The sequence below is a fragment of the Mustela lutreola genome, chromosome 10, assembly GCF_030435805.1.
Source record: "Mustela lutreola isolate mMusLut2 chromosome 10, mMusLut2.pri, whole genome shotgun sequence".
NCBI classification, from domain to species: domain Eukaryota; kingdom Metazoa; phylum Chordata; class Mammalia; order Carnivora; family Mustelidae; genus Mustela; species Mustela lutreola.
This window is the reverse complement of record NC_081299.1, coordinates 35822210-35834445: the sequence shown is the minus strand read 5'-3', so window position 1 is coordinate 35834445 and position 12236 is coordinate 35822210. Positions and strand designations below refer to the sequence as shown.

The following is a 12236-nucleotide window of genomic DNA, read 5'->3' as shown; positions in this document are numbered from 1 at the left end:
TGACAAATAAATAAATAAAATCTTAAAAAAAAAATAGCTTGTACTTGTGTCTTCATGCACATTATATAAAGTTTCTTGGAAGTATACATTTAGGTTTAACCTCCCCCTCCAGTGCTTCCCAGACCTGTCTCCCAAACTTCTGACACTTATAACCAATTTGCCCACTCAACAACTCAAATCCCATATGTCCCAAACTGAGCTCATTCTTTCCACCAAAATTGATTTCAACAACAGGCTTTCCCCATCTCAGATGACAGTATTTCTATTCTTCTGGTTGTTTATTTTATTTTTTTAAGATTTTATTTATTTATTTGACAGACAGAGATCACAAGTAGGCAGAGAAGCAGGCAGAGAGAGAGGAGGAAGCAGGCTCCCTGCAGAGCAGAGAGCCCGATGTGGGGCTCAATCCCAGGACCCTGGGATCATGACCTGAGCGGAAGGCAGAGGCTTTAACCCACTGAGCCACCCAGGCGCCCCCTTCTGGTTGTTTAGACCAAAACATCTGAACTCCTCCATAATTCACATCCATCATATCCCATCCATCAGAAATTCTTTATTTTGTAATTTTATTTTCTTAATCATTAAAATTTCATGATTATCAAGAGTTTTGTCACAATTATTTTCCCCTTTTTCTCTCCTGAAGGATTTTATTTTTTTAATTTTTATTTAAATTCTAGTTAGTTAACATACAGTGCAATATTGGTTTCAGAAGTAGAATCCAAAGATTCCTCACTTATATATAACATCCAGTGCTCATCATAACAAGTGCCCTCCTTAATGCCCATCACCTTTCTAGTCCATCTTCCACCCACATCCCTCCGTCAACCCTCAGTTTGTTCTCTACCATTAAGAGTCACTTTTTAAAAAAGATTTTATTTATTTATTTGACAGACAGAGATCACAAGTAGGCAAATAGGCAGGCAGAGAGACAGAGAAGGAAGCAGGCTCCCTGCTGAGCAGAGAGCCCGATGCGGGGCTCAATCCCAGGACCCTGGGATCACGACCTGAGCCGAAGGCAGAGGCTTTAACCCACTGAGTCGCTTTAACCCACTGAGCCACCCAGGAGTCCCTCCTTAAGAATCTTACTTGTTTCCCTTTTTCTTTTTTCCCTCTCCCATATATTCATCTGCTTTGTTTCTTAAATTCCACACATGCGTGAAATTATACCATCCATCAGGAATTCTTTTTTTAAGACTTTATTTATTCTTAAGACTTTATTATTTTGACAGAGATCACAAGTAGGCAGAGAGGCAGACAAAAAGAGAGGGGAGGAAGCAGGTTCCCTGCTGAGCAGAGAGCCTGATGAGGCCGAGGCCGCATGGGCATCAATCCCATGACTCCAGCCAAAGGCAGAGGCTTAACCCCTGAGCCACCTCCGAGCTCCCATCAGGAATTCTTAATAGCTCTAGCTTTAAAATACATCCAGAATACAACCATTTTTCAGACATATCTCTGCAGTGTTTATACATATATAATCTCTTAAACAAAACCTTGGATTTAGTTATGTTTTAGATATTGGAATTGGGCGGGTTGGGTATTAAAGTAACGGCACATATATGTTATATTATGTAACAATTTATCAAATAACACCTTCAAAAAAGACTGGGGTAGCAACAAAACACACAAAATCCATTAAAATTTCTGCAACAAAATATACAGTAGTCACAATAAATACAGTTGAAAGGTCTAAAGAGTCTCGATTCTATTTTGTCACCTGAAGAGTTAGAGAAAAACCTCTTGGTTTCTGCTATTGCAATCTAAGCCACCATGGTCTCTGCCTGGCCTCTCAACCATCTCTTAACTGGTACCCCATTCCTGCTTCTACCCTTATCCCTCTATAGTCTATTCTCAATGTAACAGTGTTCCTTTTAAAAGTCAGTTAAGATCATAACGCTCCTGCTCAAAACCCTCAAATGGATCCCTGATTCACTCACAAGTTAAAGTCAAAATCCACATAAAGACCTAGAACGGTGACCCACCACCACTTCCCAGTATCTCTCTGACCTCCTCCCTCCCTTGCACACTTTGATCCAGCCATACTGGACTCTATTATTTGTCAAACACATCAGCATTCTACTACCTTAAGGCCTTAATGCTAATCTGTGCATTCTATCTAGAATGCTGCTCCTCCCCCAAATATTTCCTTGACTAACTCCCTAACAGCCTTCAAAAATCTTGGCTCAATTTTTACTTGAGCATGAAGTCTACTACCCTGATAGCCCTACATAATATTGCAACTTACCATCCCATCAACCTCTTACCCTGCTATAACTTTTTTTTTAATGTATCACCAATATACTTTCAATACACTTATCACTAACATGTTATGTAATTTAATTATGCTTATTGCCTATTTTCTATACTCCCCCACTAGAATCAAAGCTCCATGAGGGCAAGGATCTCAGTATGTTTTATTTACTAGTACATCTGAATGACTTAGAACAGTGATTGACATATAGTAGATGCTCAAAAAATAACTGTTGAAAACATACTCTCCAATACTTGGTATTTGCAGACTTTTTAATTTTTTTATTAAAAAAGCTTTCCCTTCTGATTTTTTAGGAAAGATTTTATATTTAGTTGACAGTGAGAGAAGGAGAGAACAAGTAGGGGGAGTGGCAGGCAGAGGGAGAGGGAGAACCAGGCTCCCCTCTGAGCAGGGAGCCCGATGTGGGGCTCAATCCCAGGACCCTGGGATCATGACCTGATCTTAAGGCAGATGTCCAACTGACTGAGCCACCCAGATGCCCCAACTTTTTAATTTTTTAAAGATTATATTTATATAGTCTTTATATATAAAGGGGGGAGAAGCAGAGGGGAAAGGAGAGGGAGAATGAACCTCAAGCCGACTCTGCACTGAACGCAGAGCCAAACACAGCCAATCCCACAACCCTGAGATCATGACCTGAACTGAAATCAAGAGTCGGACGCCTAACTGATTGAGCCACCCAGGCACCCCTGACTTTTCCATTTTTACCAATGTATTAGCTCTCGTCATAGTATGGTTTTCAATTTTTTCAAATTTTTTAAATTTTATTTTTAGGTAATCTCTACACCCAATGTGGGGGCTCAAACCCACAACCTTGAGATCAAGAAACACCCTCTCCACCAACTGAATCAGCCAAGCAATGCCCATCATAGTATAGTTTTAATTGGTATTTCCTATAATTATTAGTGAAGTTAAGCAAGATTTCATGTGTTTACTAACCACTAGGGTTTCCTCAACAGTGAGCTGCCTATTTATACTTCAGCCCATTTTTCTATTAGATTTTCTGATTTTCTCATTGAATTAAAAGATATATTCTGGATAATAATTATTCATAAGTTAATTCATTGAAAATGTTTCCTCAGTCTAATCTTTTTTACTTTTTTTTTTTATTTTTAATGGTGTCATCAAAAGATTTAATTTTTATATAGTCAAACTTACCAATCTCTCCTTATATTACTTTTTATACATAAGAAATACATCTCTAACACACAGTCACATGAAAATATTTGCTTATATCTTCTCCTAAAAGAGTTGTAGGTTTCTTTTCACACAAATAGGAATATTATCATATTTTCTTCTATATAAATGATCGATTATCTTGGGCCATTTGTTAACTGAAGTGCAAAGTGCAACATTAAGTTTCCATAAATGCAGGGATGTCTCTCTTGACTATAATCTGTTCCACTGTACTGTCAGCCCCTGTGCCAATACTACACTGTTTAATTGGTATAGCTTGGCAATATATCTTGATACTAGTAAGGCAATTCCATTCACATTGTTATTGCTCTTGAAAATTATGAGACCTAATCTTGGGGCTTTGCTTTTATGCATAAATTTTAGAGTCAGCTTGTAGATAAAAACTTTGACACTGCACTTGATCCAGAGTTGATCCTGTGAACACATGAATAAGAAAAGCAGAACAGCCTTATTGCTGATATTTTGAGTAGTCTGGATAGAAGATCAAAACAGCCACAACATTCCCTAAAATCCAGTGCAAGGCCCTAATTCCCTTCCTTTGCATGAAAGCTAAGAAATATGAGGGAACTGCAGAAAAAAAGTATCAAGTGAGCAAAAGTTGGTTCATTAAGCTGTAGGGAAAGAAGCCATCTCCTTAACATAAAAATGTAAGGTGAAGCATCAAGAGCTGATGTAGAAGCTACAGTAAGTTGTCCAGAAGATCTTGCTAAGATATTTAATGAAGGTGGCTACACTACCCAAAAGATTTTTAATGTAAATGAAACAGGTTCATTTTGGAAGAAGATGCCATCTGGGACCTCCATAACTAGAGAGGTCAAGGCATTAAAGCTTCAAAGGACAGGCTGACTCTCTTGTTAGAGTCTAACGCAGCTGGTGAATTAAACTGAAGTCCATGCTCACTGACCATTCTAAAAATCCTAGGGCCCTTAAGAATTATGCTAAATCTACTCTGATTGTACTCTCAACGAAACAACAAAGCCCGGATGACAGCACATCTGTTTATAGCATGGTTTACTGAATAGTTGGAAGCCTGCTGTTGAGACCCGCTCAGAAAAAATAAGACTCCTCTCAAAGTATCACTGCTCATTGACAATGCATGTAGTCACCCAAGAACTCTGATGGAGATGTACAACAAGATTAATGTTTTCATGCTTGTTAACACAACCATTCTGTAGCCCATCGATCAGGGAGTAATTTTGACTTTCAAGTATTATTATTTGAGAAACACATTCTGCAAGGCTTTAGCTGCCATAGGTAGTGATTCCTCTGACAGATTTATGCAAAGTAAATGGAAAACCTTCCAGAAAGGATTCACCATTCTAGAAGCCATGAAGAACATTCTTGATTCATGGGAGGCGGCAACAATATCAACATGAACTGGAATATGAAAGAAGTGGATTCCAGCACTCAAGGGTGACTTTGAGGAGCTTAAGATCTCAGTGGAAGAAGTAACTGCAAATGGGGTGTAAATAGGAAGAGAACTAGAATTACAAGTGGAGCCTGAAGGTCTGACTGAATTGCTGCAATTTCATGATAACACTTGAACGGATGAGGAGTTACTTCTTATGGATGAACAGTGGTTTCTTGGGATGGGATTTCCTCCTGGTAAGGATACTGTGAAGAATGTTGAAACAATAACAAAGACTTTAGAATACCACATAAACTTAGTTGACAAAGCAGTGGCAGACTTCGGCTCAGGTCATGATCTCGGGGTCCTGGGAGCAAGCTCCACATCTGGCTCTCTGCTCAGCAGGGAGCCTGCTTCCCACCCCCTTCTCTCTGTCTGACTCTCTGCCTACTTGTGATCTGTCAAATAAATAAATAAAATCTTTAAAAAAAAAAAAAAAGGCAGTGGCAGAGTTTGAGAGGATTGACTCCAATTTTGAAAGAAGTTCTTTGTGTAAAATACTATCAAACCACATGTCACACTACAGAGAAATCATTCATGAAAGGAAGAGAGTCACTGTTGTCTTTTTCAAGAAACTGCCACAACCATCCCAACCTTTAGCAACCACCATCCTGATCAGTCGGCAGCCATCAACATCAATGTAAGACCCTCCACCAGCAAAAAGATTACAACTCACTGAAAGCCAAGATGGTGGCTAGTATTTTTTAGCAACAAAGTATTTTTAAATTAAGGTATACAGGTTTTTTTCTAGACAGAATGCTGTTGCTCACTTAATAGACTACAGTATAGTGTAAACATAACTTTTATATGCATTGGATAACCAAAAAAGTCATTTGGCTTGCTTTATTGCAATATTTGCTTTAGGTGGTGGTCTGGAACTGAACACACAATAGCTCCAAGATACACTTATATTTGCTTTATCACATATTTAGCCACCCATTCATTTTTAAAAAACAAAATGCATCTTCAAGTAGACTACAAACATCAGTAGACCCTTAAGCATGTATATCATTATCCAGAATTCAGCATTTATTTACTATGCTTTCATGTTGGATATATAAATAGAAATAAATTTATATTTAAATTTACTGCACAAATCTTAAGTATGCCAGATGATAAGTTTAATTAATGTAAAACCAAGGAAACCCAAATCCCTAACAAAATATAGAACATGTCCATCAATCCAGAGAGTTCCATCATATCCTTTTTTGGTAAATTCCCAACAAACCATTATTACCCCACCCAAGCAAATACTACTATTCCCGTTTTTCCACCATGGATTAGTTTTGCCTGTCCCAGAACTTCATTAAATGGAACAAATATGAACACTTGTATATAAAACTTCTTGCACTCAGCACAGCATTTTAGAAATTCATCCATATGTTGCATAAAACATTCATATAAAATTCATATTCATATTCACATGAATATACCAGTTTATTTAGCTTTTCTCATACTAATGGATATTAGGGTTATTTCCAGTTTTGAGCTATTAACATTCCTGTACAAGTCTTTTAATAGGCCTATGTTTCATGTCTTGCATAAATACCTAGGTATGGGATTACTGGGTTATAGGATGGATATAAATTTGTTTTATAAGAAACTACCAGATCTTTTTCTGAAGTGATTATACCAAGTTACACTCCCATTAACAGTGTATTAGAATTTTGGGGCACCTGGGTGGCTCAGTGGGTTAAGCCGCTGCCTTTGGCTCGGGTCATGATCTCAGGGTCCTGGGATCGAGTCCCGCATCGGGCTCTCTGCTCAGCAGGGAGTCTGCTTCCTCCTCTCTCTCTCTCTCTCTGCCTGCCTCTCTGCCTACTTGTGATCTCTCTCTGTCAAATAAATAAATAAAATCTTTAAAAAAAAAAACTGTATTAGAATTTTAATTGCTTCACACTCTAGCTAATGTAGTAATATTACTAATAATAAGAATTGCTCTATACTCACCCCAAGAACTATGCCACATTCATGCCAATATGTGCCATCAGTATTTAAATTTTAGCCTAGATTGTAGCAAGTGCGTAGGTGTATCCCATTGAGTTTTAATTTGCATTTTGAAGATGACTAATGATGATGATGTTAAACTTCTTTTTGTGTGCCTTATTAGCCATCAGTACATATTCTTTCATGAACCATCTTTCTTTCATGAACCCCCTTTTATAATTGGGCTATTTATCTTTTTATTTTTGAGCTGAATTCTTCATATAGGGGCGCCTGGGTGGCTCAGTGGGTTAATGCCTCTGCCTTCCGCTCAGGTCATAATCCCAGGGTCCTGGGATTGAGCTCCGAATCATGCTCTCTGCTCAGCAGGGAGCCTGCTTCCTTCTCTGTCTCTCTGCCTGCCTATCTGCCTACTTGTGATCTCTGTCAAACAAACAAACAAACAAATAAATAAATAAATAAATAAAAATCTTTGAGGGAAAAAAGAATTCTTCATATATTCTAGACCCAGGTCCTTTGTTAGATATGTCTGATGAATATTTTCTCTTAGTGTGTGGCTTGCCTAACAAAGTCATTACTGGTGTCTTTTGATGAGCAAAAAGTTTTAAATTTTGATGAAGGACAATTCATCCATTTTTTTTTTTATGGTTAATGCTTTCAGGATCTTGCCTAAGAAAACTTTCCCCATGCCAAGAGCACAAAAATATTCTCCTATATTTTATTTCTAGAAGCTTTTTGGTTTTTAGCCCTTAGTCCTATGATCCATTTTGAATTAATTTGGGGGTAGCATGTGAGTTAGGGTTAAGGTTCATTTATTTTTCCATATAGATATCCACTTATTTCAGCACCATTTATGGAAAACACCATCTCTCCACCAACAGATTTCTTTGGCACCTTTGTTGAAAATCAAATTAAAATAGAATGGGCTATTCTGGGACTCTCCACTGCACTCTATTTTTCTACCCTGTGCCAGCACCACTGATTCTGTAGCTCTAGTATTAAAGTTAGACCATGTCGTCTTCTAACTTCATTCTTCTTCAAGAATGATTTGGACATTCTAGATTCTTTGCATTTGCATATAAATGCTGCATATAAATTATTAATTTGTACAAAAATGTCTGCTGGGATTACAGACCAATTTGGAAAGAACTGAGATCTTAATATTGAGTCTTCCAACCCATGAACATAGTATTTCTCCACTTACTTAGATCTATGTTAATTATTCTATGCAAAGTTCTATAGTTTAAGCAAAAAGATCTTCTTTTGTGAAACTTACCCCTAAGTCAATATTTCTAAAGCTGTTGTAAATAAAATGTTTTCCAATTGCTTGCTTCTAGAACAGAAATACAATCAAGTTTTATATATTGACTGAGTCCTACAACTTTGCTATATTCATTCATTATTAGTTGTAATAGCTGTTTTGTAGATTCCATGGGATTTTTATGTATAAACAATTGTGTTCTCGGGGCGCCTGGGTGGCTAGCGGTTTAGGTGTCTGACTCTTGGTTTTGGCTCAGGTCCTGATCTAAAGGTCATGAGATCAAGCCCTGCATAGGGCTCCCCCCTCAGCTGGGAGTTTCCCTCTCTCCTCCTTCTGCCCCTCTCCCCTGCTGGGACACTCTCCCTCTCTCTCTGAAGTAAACTTAAAAAAAAAAAAAAAAGTCCTCTATAAATAAGAGAGTTTTACTTCTTTCCACTTACATTAGCCTTCACATGGCCAAATTATCTAACATAAAGTCTATTTTATAATAAAGTGTTGACTAACTTAACATAATGGCTTAAAACCTATACTGAATGTGAAAAACAGAATGGTTCTAAGTATATCAATTGTGTGACTGACTGGAGAGTAGCATACTACATTACCACTATCCCAGGAAAATACCAAATTTAAAAAGTCAACATATAGTTTCTACCAAATGTGTATCATTTTCACACCATCATAAAGTTGATAAATCACAAGTCAAACTATCATAAGTTGGGGACTATCCTTATTAAACTCATCTTACATTTCTGGGTATAACCCAACTTGGTTAGATTAACTTTGTTAATATTTTATTAACGATTTTTGTATCTATGTTCATAAGGGATAATGGTCTCTAGATTTTATTACAATGCCTTTGTCAGATTTTGGTATCACAATTATACTGGCCTCCTAAAATTGGCTGGGAACGGTTCCTGCCTCTATTTTCTGAAAGAGCTTGTATAAGATTGGTGTTATTTCTTCCTTAATTATTAAGCAGCATTGTTTGGTTTTAAAGATTTTGTTTATTTATTTGACAGAGAGAGCAAGCCAGCACAAGCAGAGGATGCTACAGAGAGAGAGAAAGAAGCAGGCTCCCTACTGAGCAGGGAGCCCAATGCGGGGCTCAATCCCAGGACTCTAGGATCATGACTTGAGCCGAAGGCAGATACTTCACCAACTGAGCCACCCAGGCGCCCCTAATATACAGTTTTCACTAATAAAATCATCTAGGTCTGGAAGCTTTTATTGAGGATTTTGCCTCTTTGCTAAGTAAGATTTGCCTATGTATTTTCTCTTCTCAAACTGTCCTTATCAGTTTAGGCATCATAATCCTCATAAAATGTGGTTAAGAGAATATGTCCTTTTTCTTTTTTATTCTGAAACACCTATATAAAACTGGTAATATCATTCTTTGAACCTGTATGACAGTTCTGGCTTCCTGAATAGTTTAAATAGGTAACATGAGGTGGGTTATATTTGGGGATAATAATAGTGATAATTCTACAAAATGCTTATGTGTCCCTCTCTGAATTCCTTTTAGATAAGGTAACAAAATGTATCCATGAAGATCTATCCCTTCTTCCTTACCCTCTCTCCTTGGACCTCCACAAAAGCCTGCACTTGCAAGATGGATGCCCAGGGCTCCAGATGAGTACATTCTATGCCAAGCACTCTAGTACCATAAAGACAGGCCTAAGACAAAGTGGAACAAAAAGTGCTCTCCAATCAGATAGGATTTCCCAATCCTCCCTTTCCCAGAGAATATTCAAAGCAAATTAAGGAGGGAAGCTGCATAGTCATGAAGTTTAGCTGAGATAAGAGCACTCTCATTTAGACAGATAACTATAAATTTGATTTATCACTTCATATCAGAAAGATGATAATATCTGACAATACATTATAACATCAGGTGAAGCCCATCCCATTCCAGCTTCTCTGATCTACTAGTTATATCTTGACTCTCCATATTCTTCATGATCAGAATTAGCATTCTGAACACATTCATGTCTATCCCACCTTAAAAAAAATTTATTCCCTTGATTACTACACATCCCTCTTCAACCACTGCCTTATCAAGTCTTTTTCCCTTCACAACCACGCCTTCTTTTATTCTTTGTTCTTTTTTTTTGTAAGTAGATTCCATGCCCAGCATAGAGCCCAACGCAGGGTTTCAAAGCATGACCATGAGACCAAAGATCAGAGCTGAGATCAAGAGTCCAAAGCTTAGGGATGCCTGGTTGGTGCAGGCAGTTAAGTATCAGACTCTTGGTCTTGGCTTGGGTCATGATCTCTGGGTCTTGGGATCGAGCCCCACGTCAGGCTCTGTGCTCACCAGAGAGTCTGCTTGGGACTCTCTCTCCCTCTGCCTCTGCCCCTCCCCACACCCAGCTCACTCTTGTTCAATCTCTCTTTAAAAATAAATAAATATATCTTTTGGAAAAAAAGAGTCAGAAGCTTAATGAACTGGGCCACTCAGGCACCCTCCCGCCCCATTTTTTTAATCACAACCACACTTTTTGAATTAGTCAACGTTCACTGTCTCCAATTTCTCACCTCCTATTTGTTCTTCAGCACATTGCAAACATCCCCAGACTTTACCACCCCCATTTAAACTATCCTTGCCAGGCTATCAATGGACCCCATGTAAAAAAAACCTCCCATGCATTTTGTCTACCATTTCTTTTTCTGGCTTGACTGCTCAGCAGAATTTGACAGTATCATTCACTCTTCTATCCTGAAAGAATTTTATTTCCCCAAAACCATTCTCCTGTTATAGCTCTTATTTCTGAAAACACTACTTAAACACCTTTGCAGGCTCATCCTTCACCATCTGAGACCTTTAAATGTTATTTGTCCTTAAAACTCTGCCTGGAAACTCTTTCTACATATTTTACAGATGACTCCCATATTTGTATCTTCGTCCCATCTCTCTCTCCTGAGTTCTATAGTCTTAAATAGAACTATCTTGTCCTTAAGATGTCTAAAACCTCAACCTGGCTTTCTACTCAATCTAGCTCATCCTGTATTTTCTATTTTCAGTGATGGTACCACCAAATCCAAGGTCATTCTTCTTTTTTTTTTTTTTTACTTACAAATTTTTATTTAAATTCTCAAGGGTTAACATATAGTGTAATATTGGTTTCAGGAGTAGAATTTACTGACTCATCACTTTCATGTAACACCCAGTGTTCATCTTAACAAGTGCCCGCCTTAATACCCATCACCCACCTAGCCCATTCCCTACCTACCTCCCTCTATCAACTCTCTGTTCAGATCCTTCTTGATTCACTTTTTCTCACCCTCCAATCCAATTATTCAGCAAGCCTTGCCAATTCTACCTCCAAAAGGTCTATCTTTAGCCTGTCAGTTTCACTTTATCTCCACTGCCATCTCCCCTAGTCCAAACCAGCATCATGCTATACCACCTTCCTAGCTCATCACCTTCCAGTTTGTTCCCCTGGATCCTTAATGTTATATCAATTTAAATATCAAGTAATTAGTATCTGTCTAATATTATCTAATCTAATACTATCTAATACTATCTTTGTTTAACAAAGCAAAAAGCCAAAAAGATCATTTTAAAATGCAGAACTTGATTGGGTCATTTTTCTTCTTAAACTCCTCAATGGATAAACTCAAAAATCCTTTCTGTAGCCTACAGGGTACTACCTGGCTGCTACTGCCTACCTCTTCAGTGTCCTTTGTACAACTCCCCAGTCTCACTGCAGTTTTGATCTCTAGGACAAGGCATACCCTCTCTTCACCTTCAGGGCTTCACATCTATTATTCTGCCTGGAATACATCTCCTTATCTCCTTTTATACATTCCTGAACCTTAGCTTAAATCTCATTTCCTCTGGGAAGATCTCCCTTACATATACAGTTTCCTTAGCCTACCTCTACATACTTTGAACTCTTCACTATCATTAGCTACTTAATTATCTGTTTTCTGAGAATGACTGTTAGCTCTAGAGGAAGAGATTAGTCTTGCCCACAAGGACATTCTTAGCATCCAGCACAATACCTAGCCTAGTAGGTACCAAATGAATATTTAATGAATAAAACAATGACTCAATCAAGTAAGTAAATGGTACTTATTATCATTATCATCACTATAATGCTCAAAATAGGGTCTTCTTACTCATTTGGAGTTAAACTGATGAAAAATATCAACTG

The 12236-nt window shown here is 37.9% G+C and overlaps 1 protein-coding gene across 10 annotated transcripts in view; it reads right to left on the bottom strand.

Moving 5' to 3' along the window:
• The window catches only part of MAST2 (microtubule associated serine/threonine kinase 2), a 212847-nt gene that overhangs the window by 129976 nt on the left and 70635 nt on the right, over positions 1–12236 (bottom strand). The window lies entirely within an intron of this gene.